The sequence below is a fragment of the Canis lupus genome, chromosome 24 (genome assembly GCF_048164855.1).
Source record: "Canis lupus baileyi chromosome 24, mCanLup2.hap1, whole genome shotgun sequence".
Lineage (NCBI taxonomy): Eukaryota > Metazoa > Chordata > Mammalia > Carnivora > Canidae > Canis > Canis lupus.
Window position 1 is genome coordinate 26,047,171 of NC_132861.1, and position 19,912 is coordinate 26,067,082.

General features: G+C 36.2%; 1 protein-coding gene across 9 annotated transcripts in view; it reads left to right on the forward strand.

Moving 5' to 3' along the window:
• Nucleotides 1-19,912, forward strand: part of LOC140615899 (uncharacterized) — a 309,775-nt gene that overhangs the window by 176,808 nt on the left and 113,055 nt on the right. The gene's annotated exons all lie outside the window — the stretch shown is intronic.

The window sequence follows — 19,912 nt, forward strand, 5'->3', positions numbered from 1 at the left end:
AGTTGGAGAACATGGCTTAGGTGTGTGGTAGTGTGGGTTTCCTGCTAGAATCCATGAATTAGACATAATATTTTCTGAGTCAAGGCAGTTCTCGACAGCCACAGGCCTAGACAGTGTACTTCCTGGTTTAGGTACAGAGTCTTGACCACTAAGCTTATGACATTATCAAGAGTAGACCGGAACACAGATCCCAAAAAGAAGAGGAAAGAGGGGATCCCTGGGTGGCTCATTGGTTTAGCATCTGCCTTCAGCCCAGGGCGTGGTCCTGGAGACCCGGGATCGAGTCCCACATCAGGCTCCCTGTATGGAGCCTGTTTCTCCCTCTACCTGTGTCTGTGCCCCCTCCCCACCCCCTGTGTGTCTCTCATGAGTAAATAAACAAAATCTTAAAAAAAAAAAGAAGAGGATCTAGGCTTGCCTTTTTTTGTTACAAGCTTATCAATCAGTTAAGTCAACATTTCTCCCTGAGGAGAGAATTAGTGTAGGCATAAAGAGGCATTATTTGAATGGATGTCCCTCTATATGGGAACAAGAAATTAGGACAAAAGAAGATCTCCTATTCTTTTTCTTCTAGTACTAATAACAGTTGTCTTTCCATGTGTCCTTTCTCTGTCAATGGCATTATTCTTCTCTCAGCTAAGTGTATTAGAGAACCACTATCCTAGTTTATAGCTCATCTCCCACAAAAAGCAATTGGCAATTATCCTTCAGCCTATGTCTAGTCCAAGAAATAGCTGTTGGTGTCTTACCTTTTATTGTTTAAATATAAAAGTAACAACAGGTTACTTTAAAAATTACAAATGATTCATATACATTAAAATAAACCTGCCTAAAAGTATCCTAGTCATCCAGCATTTTTTCCTGTCTGAAGGTAACCATTGTTCAGGCATCTATCAGACATTTTCCTATTTCCTATGCTATTTGTTTACCTCATTCCTTTTAGCATTCCACAGAATGAATGTTTCATAATTTCTTTCAGCATTCTACTATTACTAGATACTTAGGCTGCTTCCAATTTTTTTACAAAAGGCAAAGATTCAATACACCTATGTCTTTTACTATTTCTGTAAGAGAAATTCCTGTAAGTAAAACTGTTGAGTCAAGTTACCTATATATTATGCTTTCTTATACTATATTTTATACATAAGTTTATATACATACACACATTATATATATTGTTTATACTAACAATATATCAAGTTCCCTTTTCCTGACACTTAAGGGTGCTGGAAATTCTAAATCTTTCCAGTTTTTACTGATTCAATGGATAAAACATATCTTATTGTTTAATCCCATTTCCTTTATTACTTATGATGTTGAATATGATTTTATATGACTATTAGTCTTTGGTACTTCCTCTTCTACCAGTTGATAATTTTTGCCCATTTTTCTTTGATAGTTTAAAATTTTCATATATTACAGATTTTAATTCTGTACCTGTTAAATATGTTGCAAATATTTCCTTACAGAATGACTTTCCTTTCAATTTATTTAAGAGTTTTACTATTAAATGTGGAGGTGTTGAACGGTTTTTATTGATATTTTTTGGGGGGAGACTCTATCTCTTGGATCTGAATACTTGTTTCCTTCCTCAAATTGGGGAAGTTCTCAGCTATGATTTGTTCAAATATACTTTGTGGTCCTCTCTCTCTTAGACTCTTATGGAATCCCAATAAGACAAATATTCTTCATTCTAAGCTATCATGTATTTCCCTAGGTCTTTCCTTGTGGGTTCTTAATTATTTTTCTCTTTTTTCCTCAGCTTCCTTCCTTTCCATCAACTTGTCTTCTATGTCACTCACTCTCTTCCACCTCATTAACCCTAGCAGAGCACTAAGAAGGGCACTTGATGGGATGAGCACTGGGTGTTAATACTAGATGTTGGCAAATTGAATTTAAATTAAAAAAAATTTATTTAAAAAAATTATTTAATAGTTAAATTTTACTAACAGATTTTAATTCTAACATTTTCTTTTCTGTTTTTCTGAAGATTTTATTTATTTACTTAGCATGTGCATGAGTCAAGGGAGGGGCAATGGGGGAGGGAGAGAATTAAGCAGACTTCCTACTGAGCTTGGAACCCAATGCAGGGCTTGATTTTATCACCCTGAGATCATAACCTGAGTGGAAATCAAGAGTTGGACACTTAACTGATTGAGTCACCCAGGTGGCCCTATTTATTATAGGTTTTAACATAATTTTCAATTTATTACAAGCTTTGTTAGTCTTTTGTATTTCTCTTTATTAGCAAAAAATTATAAGAAGTGCATTTTTAAAAAGATTTTATTTATTTGAGAGGAGAGTGAGAACATGAGCAGGGGGAGGGGCAGAGGTAGACAGAGAAATAAACTCCCCAGTGAATTCAGAGCCTGACATTGGTTTGATCCCAGGACCCTGAGATCATAATCTGAGCCAAAGGGAGACGCCTAACTGACTGAGCCACCCAGGCGCCCCTAGGAAGTGCTTCACCAGAAACTTTCAAAATAATCTTATAGATTTCTCTTTTCATATGCTAATATAGTGAATTGCATGAATAAATTCCTAACTTTAAAGCATTTTTAAAAAATTTTTATTTATTTATGATAGTCACAAAGAGATATGATATGATAGTCACCGGGACCCCGACGTGGGATTCGATCCCGGGTCTCCAGGATTGCGCCCTGGGCCAAAGACAGGCGCCAAACCACTGCGCCACCCAGGGATCCTAAAGCTTTTTTTTTTTTTTTTTTGATGCTAAGAATAAGCCTGTTTGTTTATTGTGAATTCTTTTTGTAATTTACTGCTGGGTATGAATTACATTTTATTCATGACTTTTCTAGAAAGTGTATGTATGTGGTAAACTTTCCAAGTCATTGTATGACCAAAGATTAATTTCACCTATAGATGTGAATAACAGTTTAATTTGGCATAGAATTCCAGGTTCAAAATAACTTGGAAAACACTGATCCATTATACTCTGGAATCCAGTATTATAGATGAGGAATTAGAGGCCAGGCTAATCCTCTTAGGTCAGAAATATTAAGGAAAAAGTTGGGAAACAAAAGCAAAGTTGTAAAATTGGGATTTTTGTCAGGGTAAAAAGCTTTTGCATAGCAAAGGAAACAACAAAACTAAAAGGCAACCTACAGAATGGAGAAAATATTTGCAAATGGCATATCTGATAAAAAGATAGTATCCAAAATATATAAAGAACTCACCAAACTCAACACCACAACACAAAAAAAACTAGTCAAGAAATGGGCAGAAGACATGAACAGACATTTATCCAAAGAAGATATACAAATGGCTAACAGACATATGAAAAAATGCTCAACATCACTTAGCATTTTTGGAAATACAAACCAAAACCACAATGAGATACATCTTACACCAGTCAAAATGGCTAAAATTAACAAGTCAGGATACAACAGATGTTGGTGAGAATGAAGAGAAATGGAAACATCTTATCCTGTTGGTGGGAATGCAAACTGGTGTAGCCACTTTGGAAAACTGTATGGAGGTTCCCCAGAAAGTTAAAAATAGAACTACCCTATGACCCAGCAATTGCACTACTAGCTATTTATCCAAAAGATACAAACATAGTGATTCACAAGGTGATTCATGCACCCCAATGTTTATAGCAGCAATGTCCACAATGGCCAGAATATGGGATGAGCCCAGATGTCCATTGACAGATGAATAGTAAAGAAGCGGTGGATATATATATATATATATATATATATATATATATATATATATATATAAATATTACTCAGCCATCAAAAAGAATGAAATCTTCGGGTGCCTGGGTGGCTCAGTCATTTGAATGTCTGCCTTTGGCTCAGGTCATGATCCCAGGGTCCTGGGTTTGAGCTCTGCTTTGGGTTCCCTCCTCAGTGTGAAGCTTGTCCTGATCCTCTCCCTGCTTGTGCTCTCTCTTAAATAAATAAATAAAATCTAGAAAAAAAAAAAGAAATCTTGCCATTTGCAATGATGTGGATGGAACTAGAGGGTATTATGCTGAGTGGAATAAGTCAGTCAGAGAAAGACAAATACCATATGATTTCACTCATATGTGGAGTTTAAGAAATAAAAGAGATGAATATAGGGGAAGGGAAGGAAAAATAAAATAAGATAAAAACTGAAAGGGTGGCAAACCATAGCAGATTCTTACCTGTAGGAAATAAACTGAGGGTTGTTGGAGGGGAGAGGGGTAGAGGGAAGGGCTAATTGGATGATGGGCATTAAGGAGGTTGTGTGATGTCATGAGCGCTGGGTGTTATATGCAACTGATAAATCATAAAATTTTACCCCTGAAACTAATAATACATTGTATGTTAACTAGATTGAATTTAAATAAAAAACCCAAAAAAGAGGAAAAACTTATGATTTGATGTGAATCACAGCAAAAATGGATTAGAGTGGGAGTTTTTAGATTCTATATGAGCTATTTAGTTGGGCTTTAATTTTATGTTTTTATACTCTATAGTTTTCACTGTAATATATCCCTGCTAGACAGAATGAAGTAAGAAAATTAACGTGGCATTTTTTTTCATTCGGTCAGCATAATCTAATGAAAGAGCATTTAAATCCAAAAATAGTTAAGAATAAGAAATTCTTAATACTGAAAAAGAAGCAAATTAAAGATTGTACTACTTTGCCAATGCGGAACTGAGACCAGAATCCAGGTCTCTTAATTAATTATGAAATGTGTGAGATTCTGGAGGAAAGAAAAATTGGAACTTTTGTGTAAATGATAAAGGACTTCTGGCCATTGCTGTCTCGGGGCAAAGAAAACCTAAAATACACGACTACTTTGGCATTTGTTTGTTCTCACTATTGCTCTGTTAGACTTGGAACTTTCAACTATTCAACATATTGACCCCCCTTTTAATCACTATGTACATATGTTAAAATAGTGTTTGCATATATAGAACTCTGGAACATCTATTAGTTCTTCAGAGTATTTAAAGTACTGACTTCTAGTAGAAACTCAATTTTTCTGTATTTATTTCACCAGTCTGGGAGTTGTCTGTTAGATATGAATTTACTAAATTTGAGATTGAGAATACACCCAAACAAAGCTTTAATTTATGAATTAATTGGCTCATGGATTTGTCAAATAAAGGCTGAAAAAGATGGTCATATCACAAGTTGCCCTACAGATCTTCATTAAAAAGAAATGTGATGATTTAAAGAAATAATGCCTACTTGATTAGATTGTTCATCTCAAAAGCATATCCTATTTGTCATCTTCTATCAGTTATTACCATTAAAAATTTGCATGTCACTTGAGAGCCTTGGGCAGCAAAATAATTCCAATAAAGAATGTTAATCATTGGTTTCTTAAGAAAGTTGAACTGACTAAATGATAGAAATGCGTAATTATAGAGGAAACAATCTGACTTTGAAACTTGAGTGTAATTATGAACAGAATGTATAGCATCAGATAAAAATATTAACGACAAAAAATGGCAGATAAGTTTCATGATGCATTAAATATATATTAAATAATTTTAGACCTATACTCTAGTTGGCTCACACTCATACTGAATGGGGTGATTTAAGAATAAGAATAAAGGGGGATCCCTGGGTGGCTCAGCGGTTTGACGCTTGCCTTTGGCCCAGGGCGCGATCCTGGAGTCCCGGGATCGAGTCCCACGTCGGGCTCCCGGTGCATGGAGCCTGCTTCTCCCTCTGCCTGTGTCTCTGCCTCTCTCTCTCTCTCTCTCTCCTCTGTCTATCATAAATAAATAAATCTTAAAAAAAAATAAAGAACAAGGCAAACTGTCCTTTCTGGTTTTGTTAAATCAGTTTCCATGGGGGGGGGGGATATTTTTAGAATTCATTGAAGCATATTATAGTTCTGCTATTATTGGGCCATCAAATGCAGTTTGGCACGGCATGATGTTTCAACAGTTGCTTGACGTTAACGGTGACTATAGAACCCTTTGTGATCAGCTAAGGTTATTTTTAAACTTAATTCTAGATAAGTCAGAGAAGTGCTGTTCTGTATTCCACATGGTAATTGCAGCAACATTTGTCATCAAAGATGTTGCGTGCCTTTATGTGAGATTCCTCGTAAACCCCTCTCACCATCAAACCACTGAAAACAGAACCACAAAACAAAGAGAGAGTCATGCTCTTTCAATTAGAAAGATCACACCTTATTCATTTAGGAATTCTCTGTTGCCTGGTGTAATTTGTTTGCTTACTCATCTGGGGAAGGAAACATCTTTGCTGACATGAAGCTTTAGTGTAATTAACCACTGCCATCTCATACATTGGGGTCTGTCCTCAAGGAAACCCTCCTATGTGTGAGTTTCTGGGACATTCCTGGGAGAACTCTGTGTTCATTTAACTTGATGACAAAACAGCAACATGCTAAATAATGTGATTAAAGTTGTTAAAAGCCAAAATAAACACTTATAATTATCTCAAGAAAAATGGTGTCAGGCAAGTGCGGTCTCTATAAAGTGGGACTCCGCATGCGTCTTTCAGGCCCGGCTGCACAATAGATCATAGTTTAAGGTCTGTTAACAGACCTCTGACGGCTGAGCTGGGTCGCTTGTGGTTTCCTTCGAAACCTATTGGCATAATGTGAATTTATGTGTGAGGTGCAAATTGGAAGTTGCCTGCTATTGGTGCCCTTGGCAGAACAGAAATCATACTGTAGGGCTAGCAGCAGGAAGTACATTGCTTTGAAATTACCCAGCAGGGTTTCTACTTGCTGCTCTCCTTGCTTCTGAGACTGGGGCCTTGTATTGTCTGGCCATGATTAAAATCAAAGTGTAGCCTTCTTTGCTGGGTGCCAGTAAACTTAGGTGAAAAACAGAAACAATCTGGAGTTTTAATTATTTTAAAATGCAATGTAGGCAAGAAACAAAGATGAAAGCATTTTTGACTAATCTGTCCCAATTATTTCACATAAACGGATTTGCTAAAAAAAGGAGCCCATAGAGAGAAAGAGAGATTGCTTTTGCAAGAGACTTCATAACCTATCTCACAGCCATAAACTATATCTATGCCATGTAATCCATTCTTATGAAACTCATAGAGAAAAAAGTGTCCAAACATTATACTTTGGGGTGAATAGAGAAAACCAGATGTGTCTTTACCTTATTCCAAATACAAGATGCTATGCATATGTGAAATAAACGTTCAAAGCATGGGATAGAATTTATTGGTTAATTACTTACTAACCTAAAATAGTCCATCTGTAAGGGAGTATCTCTGTGCTATAATTAAGACTGGTCTAATGCCATAGTAGGCTGGACAGATAATTTCCATTATGCCTTCAATTCCCAGAGCTGGCAGGCTCTGGAGTTCTAGTTTCTTTTTCTGTAAAGAGTATAAAAGCACAAGTCATAGGTTCAGAATTTGCTGTCTCTACTCATCCACTGGGAGAAAATTTCAATTTTTGAATAAAATACAGAGAATACAAACTTGCTGCACATTATACCAACCAGCTCTCAAATAAACAGTGATGGATATCAAGAGTTAACTTGCAGGTTCTTTGGAGAACGTTTCACTACACCCATGTACGGATCCTGGGAACTCATGAGTTAAGCTAACATTTATCGAGTACCTGACATATGGTAGGCACTGTGATAAGAACTGGGGAGATAAAGATGAACCCGACTTACAAGGGAAGCTAGAGAATGAAATGATTATTTACATATGTTACTCTGGAAATTGAGTGCCAAGCTCGGTAAGTAAAGTGTGCCATGGTAATATGTAGCAGGGGCCTCTTAATCACAAGTGGTATTCTCCCGAAAAGAGAGATGCAGATAATCACATTTTCACCTCGATTGTCAGATATTTTCAAATGATATACACGATGAGGAAAAATATAGTATGTTGATCACAAGGTTAGAAATGGTTTTAGGAAAATTGGGTATGCTGGTCTATTCCCTTTCTTTAAAAGTTTCCTTCCTCCAACTCCAGTCTATTACATGATTCTTCCAATCATTTAGCCATTGCAAAGAGCAGGTGTGTAGAACTGCTACAAATCCCATGGCTCAAATGCTAACAGCCTGTATCTTATTTGATAACACTGCTGAAGGTCAAGGCTCTTGGGCTATCAGACCTGCTCAGGCAAAGGAGAAATCTGGATTTTAGACCTTCTTCCACTCAAATTTCAGTGTAAGAAAGAGAGAAATCATAATAACATGGATATGTTAAAGAGCATTTCTGAGTGTCTTTTGCACCTACCTAAATTTTGAACCCAGCAGTTAATACTTGTTTTTTTTGGACAGATATAAGCACAGAAGATTCAAGCTGCCTCAGACCGTAGGAAGTTAATAGGGAATTTGGCCATTTCAAATTAAAATCTACTTATGAAAATTGGCTCCCACTGGTGGAAATATCTCTTTTCAGTCCAAGAAGTTGTTTGTCTCTCTCAATAGCTCATCCTGATTAGAGTTTAATACTGTTCTCAAACCAATGTTTAATTTCATATGCATAATAGATTTGTTCGGGAAAAGCTTCCAATGACACACGTTGAATCAAATATACATATTCAGTATCCCATCCCAGCAGCACCACCTATTGTTGTCTGGTAGCTCTTGAACTAAACTTCACAAGTACCTCGTTTGTTTATTTCTTTGGGCATCTCTGTGAGGTCTTCAATATATTATATATTTTATAGGTTATAAGGGTTAAGTATTAAGGCTGTGGTGACTTTTCCAAAGTTATAAATCTGTTCCGTAAATAAAATGAATTTTTGTGCCACTTCAGACTTTCATTTTAATTGGTGAAAACAAACTGAACGGAGAAGCTATATGGTCATAAAAATGTGTATGGACATAAAATAATGCTCGGAAAATAGAATCCTAGTTGTATCTGTATCTTTTGGAATTCACCACTATCATATATTATTTATCAAATCTATGTGGAAGTTTTCCCCCCATGGGGTTTAAAAACACCTATAAAACACAAATATTATTACTTGCATTTACAGGTAGAAGCTAAAACTCAAAAAGTGTCAAATGGGGCTATTATGGCATTATTCCCATAAGAGAGACAGGTAGGACTGAAAATTTTTCATAGTTTTTATTTACATATACATATATGAATGTGAGTAATAAACTATGTTTTCTGTAAGTCATGTGTATTTAAACCATGTAAACCATAAAAAGAATTTTAGGAGGAAAATAATAAGTAACATATGGAATATTTTCATACATATTGTACCATTTAATCTTCCTTACAACTGTCTTGCAAAGGTAAGGTGGCTTCGAGTCCTAAACCATTTCTTTTTCCACTATGTACACTCTTTTCAGAGATTTCAACTACTCCTATAGATTTAATTATCATCTCTGCATTGATAACTTCAAAATTTGTATTTATGTCCTTTATATCTTTTCCATACTTTAGGGAAAAAATGTAAATATTTGCAATTTCCCCAAGTATCTAAAACTCCACACAAACCTATTGTCTTTCTTGACAAAGCTACTCATTTTCCTGTATTCCTTATCACAGCTCATGCCCTACCATCTAGTTACCCAAGCCAGAAACCTGGACTTAGACTCCTTTTTGTTCATCCCCTTCACTCAATCAGTTATTGTTAATTACCTTTCCTCAATATTTCTGAACTCTACTCAAGCTGTTAACATTTTTCATCTGGTTCATTACAATAATTCTACTGCTTCTAATTTGACTTTTTCTGTTACCAGAAGGATTGTTCTAGAATTAAGGACTCTTAATGAAAAGCTTCACAAAACTTTTCTCATTGCTTTTAGGATGAAGTCCAAATTCTTTGCACAAATAATATGATGCCTTAAAAAAATATGATCCAGTGGGTGATCAGATGTTTCTACCACATGAGATGTTCAGTATTCACAATGGGCCAGGCCTAATGGTGGCTCCCTTTTTGGAAATCCATTAATAGAATTTATCTTATTAGAGCTAAGACTCAAACTCATATGATCATTTATATAGGTGGTTAAATGACATTTGAAAAATTCAGGATTAGTATTATTATTGATGCTATAATCTCCACTCTTAATTCTAAGAGTGGATTAAACAAAGTTTATGATAGCCAAGGCATCCACAAGATAGATTATGGAAAGATGATTAGTAATTTTAAAGATAATTATTTATTAGTTTTTTCTAATTAAATCAGTTTTATTTTAATTTGGAAGTTAGGTGAGTTACAAGTTTTCAAAGAGCACACATTTTTATTAGTTTTTCTATAATAACTTACATAGAGTTTTGTAGATCCTTTCAAAAATCCAAATTAAATTTTCTAAAGTGACGTGTCTATATGTTATACATTGACTACATAAGGGTGCTGGATTACTGTACTGTATAATTATAATATTGATCATATTAATGTATATCTCTAGTGTAATAATTTTTGCATTTATTCATTCATCAAGGATAGCCATGACCAATGCAATTATAGTTTCATTTTAAACTCATTATTCATGGTCATCAATTTAGAGATAAGAATGGAATTATGTTAAGCTTCTAAACCGATGGCAGGAGGCCAATCAGATTGCTTCATGCGCTTAAATTATTTTATGATGATATTTCTTATGGTGAACATGTTGATTTAAAGAGAAAGTTTTGGGATTCAAGTCAAGATTAAAGAGCTGTAAGTCATTTTTCATTTTAGGTCTTTCATATAGATACAGAATAGGTACATGAAAACTAGTTCATGAGTTTAATTAACACCATCATAAATATTACAAATACTTGTATACAGAGAGGGGTAATCTGTGGTCAGAACAACATAATTCTGGTACTTTGTGCAAAAAATATAGCATAACTGAATCGACAAAGAAGTAAGTGATAATTGGTAAGTCGGAATATTAGAAGAAGATTTTTGGAAACATGTATTTGTTTGGAGACCCTAAGAAAAGGAACATTCACTTATTTGAGGAACCAAAATAGTTGTAACTGGGCCAGATGACATAGGTTTCCATGAGAAACATAAACTTATCCTGAATTAAAAATTGCAAATGGTCAGTAAAATTTTAAAAAAGTAGTGAAATCATCCAAGGACAAGGTAGGACTTGGTAGAGGAAAATAGTTTCTAAATCAGACATAAGTAGTATGCAAAGGAATAGACCATCTGCAATTAAAAACTAAAATCACTTGAAAGTTGAAATAGTTTTAATTGAAAATTTATCATGTGTTTGTAATCTTGTTTTTATACCTGTAGAAAATAGTCACAACCTACAGATATATTCAACTTAGTAAATATTTACTGAGCATCTATTTAATCTGCAAGGCCGTACTAAGTGCCATAGTCAAAGCGAGGGTTTAGCAAGATGTGGTCAAGGAGTTTGTCATCTGACAATGTGGTTATGAGAAATGCACATACATTTTGAAACCAAAGCACAAAGTGTCAAGTGCTAGAAAAACAATACAAACACAATGTTTTGACAGGCTGATGATGGACAAGCACATCCAATTGGAAAGATCAGGAAAAGCTTAATGAAGGAGACAACATTTGAGATGAACCATGAGGAATTAAAAGCACTTTCACAGGCTACAATATAGAGATATGAATAAAAACAACACGAGCTATATGTATTTAGTGGTAAGCACTGTTTTAAGCATTCCATTTATTCCATAAACAAGCATGTGTCATTTAATCCTCAAAACAGTGACAGAAATAGTACTCTTATCACCATGCCACAAATGAGGAGAATGAAGAGGTTAATTTTCCCCAGCTCTCATGGTTAAGGGATGAATCCAGACATTAGACTCAGATCTGTCTAGTTCCAGAACAAAACCTCAGTCACCACATCATACTGCCTTGTCAGGAAGAGTTATTTGTAAAGGTGAAAACTGAAAAACCTAGATCCCCATAACATTTAAATTTTAGTACCATGATGCTTAAAAAGTCAACATTGGTAGGGTTATGATAAAAATATATAGTACATATTCAGTTCAAAAAGCACAAGACAAAATTGTGCGTGTGCTTTACAATAATGCAGACTTAGTAAATGCTTGTTGAATGAATTAATGAATAATGTAAAAAACATGTATGCATATGAGGAGAATGAGAAGAGATCAGGAGATCAATATGTAAAAATGATTAGTTGTAATAGGATTGTGGCCTTTCCTCTTTCAAAGTCATCTTTAATTTGTATATTGTCAGATCTTTCAGGTTTGAGTAAAAGCCAGCTGTTTATTTCCTTTTCATTAACAAGACTAATGACTTCAATCCTAAAGGATAAATGCATCAATCTGTGCTATCAATAATCAATAGAGAATTCTCTTTACATAGTATTTGTTAACATATGCAATCTTTCTGAATAGTTTTTTTCACTTTTTAATTTTTTTCAGTAATGAGGAATATAAATCCAGATAAAATGATACATATATCATAACTTAGGCATGCACGATTGAGACCAGATGAGGCAATGATAGTTTGCATGCTGACTTATTTCTTTAATTTCCCCAAATTGAAGTCTTATTAATCATTTGCTAGTTTCATGCAATGATACATTCTTCAAACAGTGCCTAATGATAGAAACAAGAGAAATGATAAATGAAAATGGCCAAAGTATTCAATAACATGTTGCTGATGTACTAAGACTTTAAAATAAAACTTAGTGTATCATGGGATTTTTACCTTTAACTAGACTAAACTATATTGGTGACTCATTTTGAAGGAATTATTAAATACCATATACAAATTGCTTTAAACTTATTAGATTATGAAACAACAGTTATACACAAATATGGACCCATGCATATATATTTACCAGTGAAGTTGACTAACTCCTATGTCTGAAGGACCATTTTTTTCACTGAAAAAGGGAGGCTTCCGGTGACAACATAAAATACATTTAAATGTGCTGGGTTGACCTACTTACTGTGAAACTGTCAGTTTTGAGTGGGCCCAGAGCAAAAATATGCTCTGCAGCTGGTCCAAGCTTATAAGACACTCTGCTACTAGGGCTTCATGATTGGGCAGATCCAATGACACCCAAAATGTTTGTGTCAAGGAGAAATGTTTTATGCAGCGAAGACTCCTAGGATTTTGGAAAACAAATCCTTTCCTTCTTTGTCAAAGAGTTCCTGCTCCCAACTTGCCAGTCTCTGGTAGACACTGAATACCCAGCTAAGATGCATCATGAACATTTGACCAGAACTGCTCTTTCATCCAAGACATGAAGTTGGGTTTGCTCAAAAGCGCTCCATGGAGCGGCAATGGTGTATAAGAGACGGGACTTAAGAAGTCATCGAAGGTGTGCATACTGTGTGTCTCCAGTTATCTTGGCATCTACTTCTGCCTAATATTTTACCTTCAATCCTCATCTTGTCTCACAGGGAGTTCCCTTTGATCAGTTGACTGAAAAGGTAAAAATTCAAGTGTGGTTTATTGTGGTTTTGTACAAAAGCTGGCACTAGCTGAATTGGACTGCTGCAGTATTGTATTACATGTTGGAGGTGGCCCAGAAGGACTTTGGGGAAGGAAATCCTTCCAATAGGAAAAATTACAAGCAGTGCATCTGAATATTTACTTTGCTTGGAAGGAGAAAGGGACAGAGATATAAATCTTGAGGAATTAATACATAGTGGCTAATAGCTTGGCCAGAAGTTCAGGAAGAATATTGAAGGACTGATGAAATGTAGATCTGGGAAAGAATTTGTGGATAGATTCCTTAGAATAGTCAAGGATGTGAAGTTCCCCCATTACAGAAGTGGATCTCAGTGATCAATGATCAGGATGACTCATTGTCAGTCAGCTTCTCCTCACCAACTCCAGAGCTGGCTCACTGGGGTCATGAACAAAATGGCAGCAATGAAATTTCCATGATTTTAGTAACATGGGCTTCCCCTCACCAAGAGCGATCTGATTACTGCCAATTTAGGTATTTAACCTGGACATCTTATTAAGGTCAAATTAGTATCATTTTAAGAGAGAAACAGATATTGATGGAACTCTGGGGAGACAGTGTGGCCTATACTAATCCCTCAGAATAGTATCTCTCCCCAGAGGGACTAACCAACCGCCCATGAGGAAGTTGATTATTTTGGATGCCTTCCCTCTTGGAAGGGACAGTGATTTATTATCACTAGAATTGGCTCATTCTTTATTTGATTTGCTTTCTTCACCCACAGTTCTTCTGCAAACACTGCCAGCACCATACACAAATTTTCTATGTTTTTCGTCATCAAGTGTCTTATACAACATTCTTTATGATAAAGAGTGTTTTGGCAAAAGAAGAGTAGCAATGGGCTTGTGTGTATACTGTTCACTGGTTTTACCCTGAATTCCTTCATCCTTGGCCTATCAAATACCCGCCAAAAGTGAAGGAGAGATTTCTAGTGTCCTTATGCTCTTAGACTTACAGCTTTATTGTCCAAAGGAGTAATGATGTGGTACAAGATTATTAATTACATTTTTATTATTTAGTGATATGACTGGTTAGTAAGTAATTATTTCCATTTCTATTTGCCTTATTATTTTTCTTCTACGTGCTCTAAAAGTGAGATATAAATATCCAACATTAACTTAGTGTTTATTATTTTAAAGATGGTTTTAGTGCAATGTTTGACATGAGAATATTATATAAGCTAGCATCAAGTGATTTTTACTGACATTTATGCATGAGGTTACTACTTTATTCAAATAAGGATATTAAGAGCTAGACTTCAAATCCCATTTAAACTCTGATTTTGTTTAGTATAATTTTTTAAGCCAGATAACTTCATGTATTTTAAAGGATTCTAAATAAACAGTCAGATATTAAAGTCAGAAACTGGTTCAAATGCCTTGTCAAAAGTCTTTGAGATTATTTATAGAAATATTTAGTGATGTAATTTTAGGATCTTGGTAAATTTCGTATTGCTTTGATTACATTTTAAAAAGATTTAGTGCCCCAAATAACTAAAAATTTAAGCTAATGTATACTTTAACAGAGATACCTTATATTACAATAACTGAAAAATTTTTTATGAAATGTCTTCTGTAAAAACACATAGATCACTCGAGGAAAATGTCAGCAAGATAAAGACATACTATTAATATAAACAGTTAAATGTTCTGATCTAAATGTGGTACACTCAGGATAAAATTAGAACCAAAAGTTAAACCAAATATAGCAAGTAACTTTAAAAATATGTAACCTAGAGGTTAACGTAAGCTATTCTGAAATGAGCATATGAAATGTACAGAATGCATAAAGCTAAAGGTGAGTGTTACAGGCATTTAAAAAATTTACTTTGCTTCTCTCAAAGGAAAAAAAAAATGGAGTTCAGTATAATCTTTTCCATAATAGGAAATAAAGCTTTACAGGCAAAAGTGTAGTGAGTCTGACGCAGAAAACTTACACCTGTATGTTTTCATCAACTGAGGTAAGAATCTATAGCCAGCAAAAAAATCAGCTTGAGTTTTGTCATTGACCAAATCAGGACAATTTTCCTGACATGAAAAGCTTTCTAATGAATGCTAAATGGAACTGGAAGCCAGAATTTGATTCAAGCCTCCATTCTGCCAGTGATGATGTGACCCTGAGTAAATAGTTAACCTTCCTGGGCCTTAGTTCCTTTGTGTGTAAAGTGGGGGTGACAACTTGTTCCCTTGTCAAACATGCTGAGTTCTGAGAATTAAGTGAAAAATCTAGTACACGTTTGTAAAATGAATATATGGAGATATCTAAAGTCATTTTGTAGATTATAAAGCCCTAACTGCAAGTCAATTATTTATCGTTCTATCCCAAGCTCACAGCCTGATCTGAGAATCTTTTTTTTTTTTTTTTAATTTAAAGGATGATGCTTGGTTAAAATATTTTGCTATGTTTGGATGCCAGTTGTTTTATCTATAAATGAATGGAATAACAGTGAGTTAAGCTGCTTGTCTCCTACTGGATATCATTTGATGGTATATTATGGTTTCTCTTTTCTAAAAAAAATACTGTTTCATAACAAAAGCTTCAAGGCAGGGAAGGCATTGCCCTGGGTTAAAAAGTACCTGTTTTAGGGGCACTTGGGTGGTTCAGTTGGTTACCTGCCTTCAGTTCAGGTCATGATCCCAGGGTCCTGGGATGAACTGGCATCAGGCTCCTTGCTCAGCGGGGAGCCTACTTCTCCTTCTCCCTCTGCCTGCTATTCCCTCTGCTTGTGCTCTCTCTCTCACTCTCTGTCAAATAATAAATAAATAAATAAATAAATAAATAAATAAATAAATAAATCTTTAAAATAAAAGTACCTATTTTAGATGACACTTTAAAAAAAGATGAGACTAGCTCTTTGAGAATCAAAAAAGAAATAGTTCAGTTACAGAGATTGTCAAGGTGGTATTAGAAGTTGGACATCTGTTAGGACATGGGCCCCGTCATCAGGAGGGAAGTGTGGGAAACTATACTAGAGCTCTGGAGGCACCCCGCTGTACCAAGCATTTAATCTTTAATTGGCAATTATGGGGAAACCTTGGAGGGTTCTGGGTGGGGGAGGTGGAGCAACCAGAATGGCATTCAGAAGGCTTGCGATGGTTAGCAGCTGCTACCTGTAATAGCTACTTTTATCATACTTATGTTTACTGGCTAAATATCAGCCATGGAGGTAGCAACTCAAGAGCCTATGGGAGTTGAGGCCCCTGGGTGGCTCAGTCAGTTAAGTATCTGGCTCTTGATTTTGACTCAGGTCATAATGTCAGGGGTCATGAGATCAAGCCCCACATGGGGCTCTGCACTGGGCACGGAGCCTGTTTAGGGTCCTCTCTCTCCCTTTGCCCATCCCCTTTTCTCCCTCTAAAAATGGCCTATAGGAGTTAAGACCTTGAGTACCTGAGAAGTAAATGTGGTGAATTTTGTAGTGAACTGGAGATATGTGCCATGTGGAGAGAGCTGCTAATCTTCTCCAGCCAAATGTCAGGAGCAAATGCAAGCTTGTTATTTTCAACATCAAGAGATTTTACCATGAAATCTCCTGAATTTGAGATGCTGGCAACACATCCAATTTTTTGTTAACAGCCCCTGTTAAACAAACAAAACATGAATGTGGACTGTATTTAAGCAAAGGAAGCAAACTGTTCTTTATTTTTATTTTTTATTTTTTTTAATTTTTATTTATTCATGATAGGCACACAGTGAGAGAGAGAGAGAGGCAGAGACACAGGCAGAGAGAGAAGCAGGCTCCATGCACCGGGAGCCTGACGTGGGACTCGATCCCGGATCTCCAGGATCGCGCCCTGGGCCAAAGGCAGGCGCTAAACCGCTGCGCCACCCAGGGATCCCGCAAACTGTTCTTTAAAAGGAAGGAAAAGGAGAGGTGGAGGCCCAGAGACAAAATTTCCTAATTCATGATTTTGCCTCAGTCTGATCCCTGTACAATCAGAGTAAAAGGAGAAAAATAGATCTTCTAAAGATCAGGAAAGTGATTCAGAATGGTGGCTGTTGCCGCTATCAAAAGAGAGAGGTTTAGAGACCACTGGGTAGGGGTCAGACCCATAGATAGCAAGCACTGAGTAATGTTAGGGAGGGTTATTCTCTGTGCCGTAGTGATTGTTGTCAAGTAACTGATCACTACAGTCATGTCTTGCAAGGAAAAGGTTTCTCTCCAAATTCTTTTCACAAACACATAGAAAACATTGTTTTACAAATTCATCTTTGGCCATCTGCAGTAAATATTTTCAGATTATGTCACAAAATCATTGGAAAATTTCTAAAGGGGAGAAAATTTATTAAATCTTAAAAAGCAACATACAATGTTTTAATATCCTTTTAGATTTAAGAAATCTGCATTTATTCTTTCAGTAAGAAATAACTTTATACTATAATATGATGAGATACTGTTTAGAATTTGGGGGGTGCATTTCTGATGGAATGAAAATTAACTGTTATAGCATAGAAACCAGATCTGACTCTTATCTGATCAAATACATGCTTAGCTGTGGACCAGTATGCTGATCCAATTTAAAGTAGGGAACAAATGTCATTCTTCAATGTCAGATGTTCTGCACAGATCCATGTATCTTTTAGGAGAAAAAAAAATGAAAAAGGAAAAATAAAAAAATATCTTTCACACTAAGCAATGATAAATCCAAATATGATTGCATATGTCTGAATGAAGCAAGAGCCTAGAGTTGATCCTGGAGAAATCCAGGAGAACACGCTGGTGGCATGTGATGAGCCAGTTCTATCTTAATTTTGGCCAGCTCTCTATAGTTCTCACTTTTTCATTTCCCTGTGTCCAATTTTAATGTGCCTAGCAAATTAACAGTGTTAATATTGTAAGATAAAATTAGATTTTATAGAATATAAACAATGTGAAATTGGATTGCTTCTATTTGAGTTAATGTTATTTTTATTTTATTTTTTACTTTTTAAAAAAAGATTTTATGTATTTGTTTAAAGAGAGAGAGAGAAAGAGCATGAGGGGGGATTGGACAGAGGGAGAGGGACAGAATTTCCAGCAGACTCCACCCTGAGCTTGGAGCCCCACCTGGGGCTTGATCCCACAACCCTGAGATCATGACCTGAGAATAAATCAAGAGTTGGACACTTAACTGACTAAGCCACCCAAGTCCCCCTTAAGTTAATGTTACTTTTAATAAGCGGGTATTTCAGAAAAATAACACCTTGTCATACATATCAGAAGATGGTAAAATTAAATTTCTTTTTAAAAGGTATTTTTTTTTTGGTGTCACATGATCCAGGCCTCAACTCAGACTAAAGTAATGAGGGCAGCCCCAGTGGCGCAGCGGTTTAGCGCCACCTGCAGCTCAGGGCGTGATCCTGGAGACCCTGGATCAAGTCCCACGTCGGGCTCTCTGCATGGAGCCTGCTTCTCCCTCTGCCTGTGTCTCTGCCTCTCATTCTCTGTGTCTCTATGAATAAATAAATAAATAATCTTTAAAAAAAAGACTAAAGTAATAAAGTGATAAAGTAGAAGTTAAAGTTTCTAATTTTGGGGGAGAGGGAGCGCCTGGGTGGCTCAGTCAGTTAAGCATCTGTTTTTGGCTCAGGTCATGATCTTAGAGTCCCAGGATCGAGCTCCACGTTGGGCTCCCTGCTCAGTGGAGAGTCTGCTTCTCCCTCTCCATCTGCCCCTTTCTCCCTCCACTGCTCGTGCTCTCTCTCTCTAGTTAATAAATTAAAAATCTTTAAAAAAATATTTTTTTTTGCATTGGCTCTTCTGTTGACTGGATATGTGGTCTTTTTTTTTTTTTTTTTTTTTTAAGATTTTATTTATCCATTCAGGAGAGACACACAGAGAGAGGTAGAGACATAGGCAGAGGGAGAAGCAGACTCCCTGCAGGGAGCCCAATGCTGCATTCGATTCCAGGACCCAGGATCATGACCTGAGCCAAAGGCAGATGCTCAACCGATGAACTACCCAGGGGCCCCTAGATATGTGGTCTTAAATGAACAACTTTACTGCATTGGATTTTATTTTCCTTGTTGGTAAAATAAGGGCATAATGTAATACCTGCCTTCCCATCGTGTAGCTAATATAGGGGCCTCTGAGGAGAGAAAGGACCACAGAGAGTTTGGGTGAACATAGAGATAGAATGTACACAAGCTCTAGGATTTTGCCTGTGGGGAACTGAAGATAATTCAAGAGCGGAGCTATGGGGACAGGAAATAATTTGTGTGTCACCAGTGTATAAGTTGTAGTAAAGCATGGCCTTTACTGGAGACACTCAAGGTAGAAAATTTGAGAAGGTAAAGAGCAGAATTCTGGGGGGATATAAGCACCAATATTTAGCTCATATTCCCAATAGGCAGAATGAAGAGTAATTTTGGTTATCTCTTGCTGAATTATTCTGATGAAGCAAATCAGCCTCTTCCCTTGGGAAAGAAGTATTTCAGGAGTTCAGTAAAATTAGGTGAAGGTGGGGAAGCATTGGGGAGGACCCATACTCTTTTCTGGGCCTTAGCCCTGAGGGAATAATCTCATAGTCCTGCCATTTTAGTTGAAGTGTAAATGGGACCTACAGTGAGAGAAATCCCCCAAATCCAAG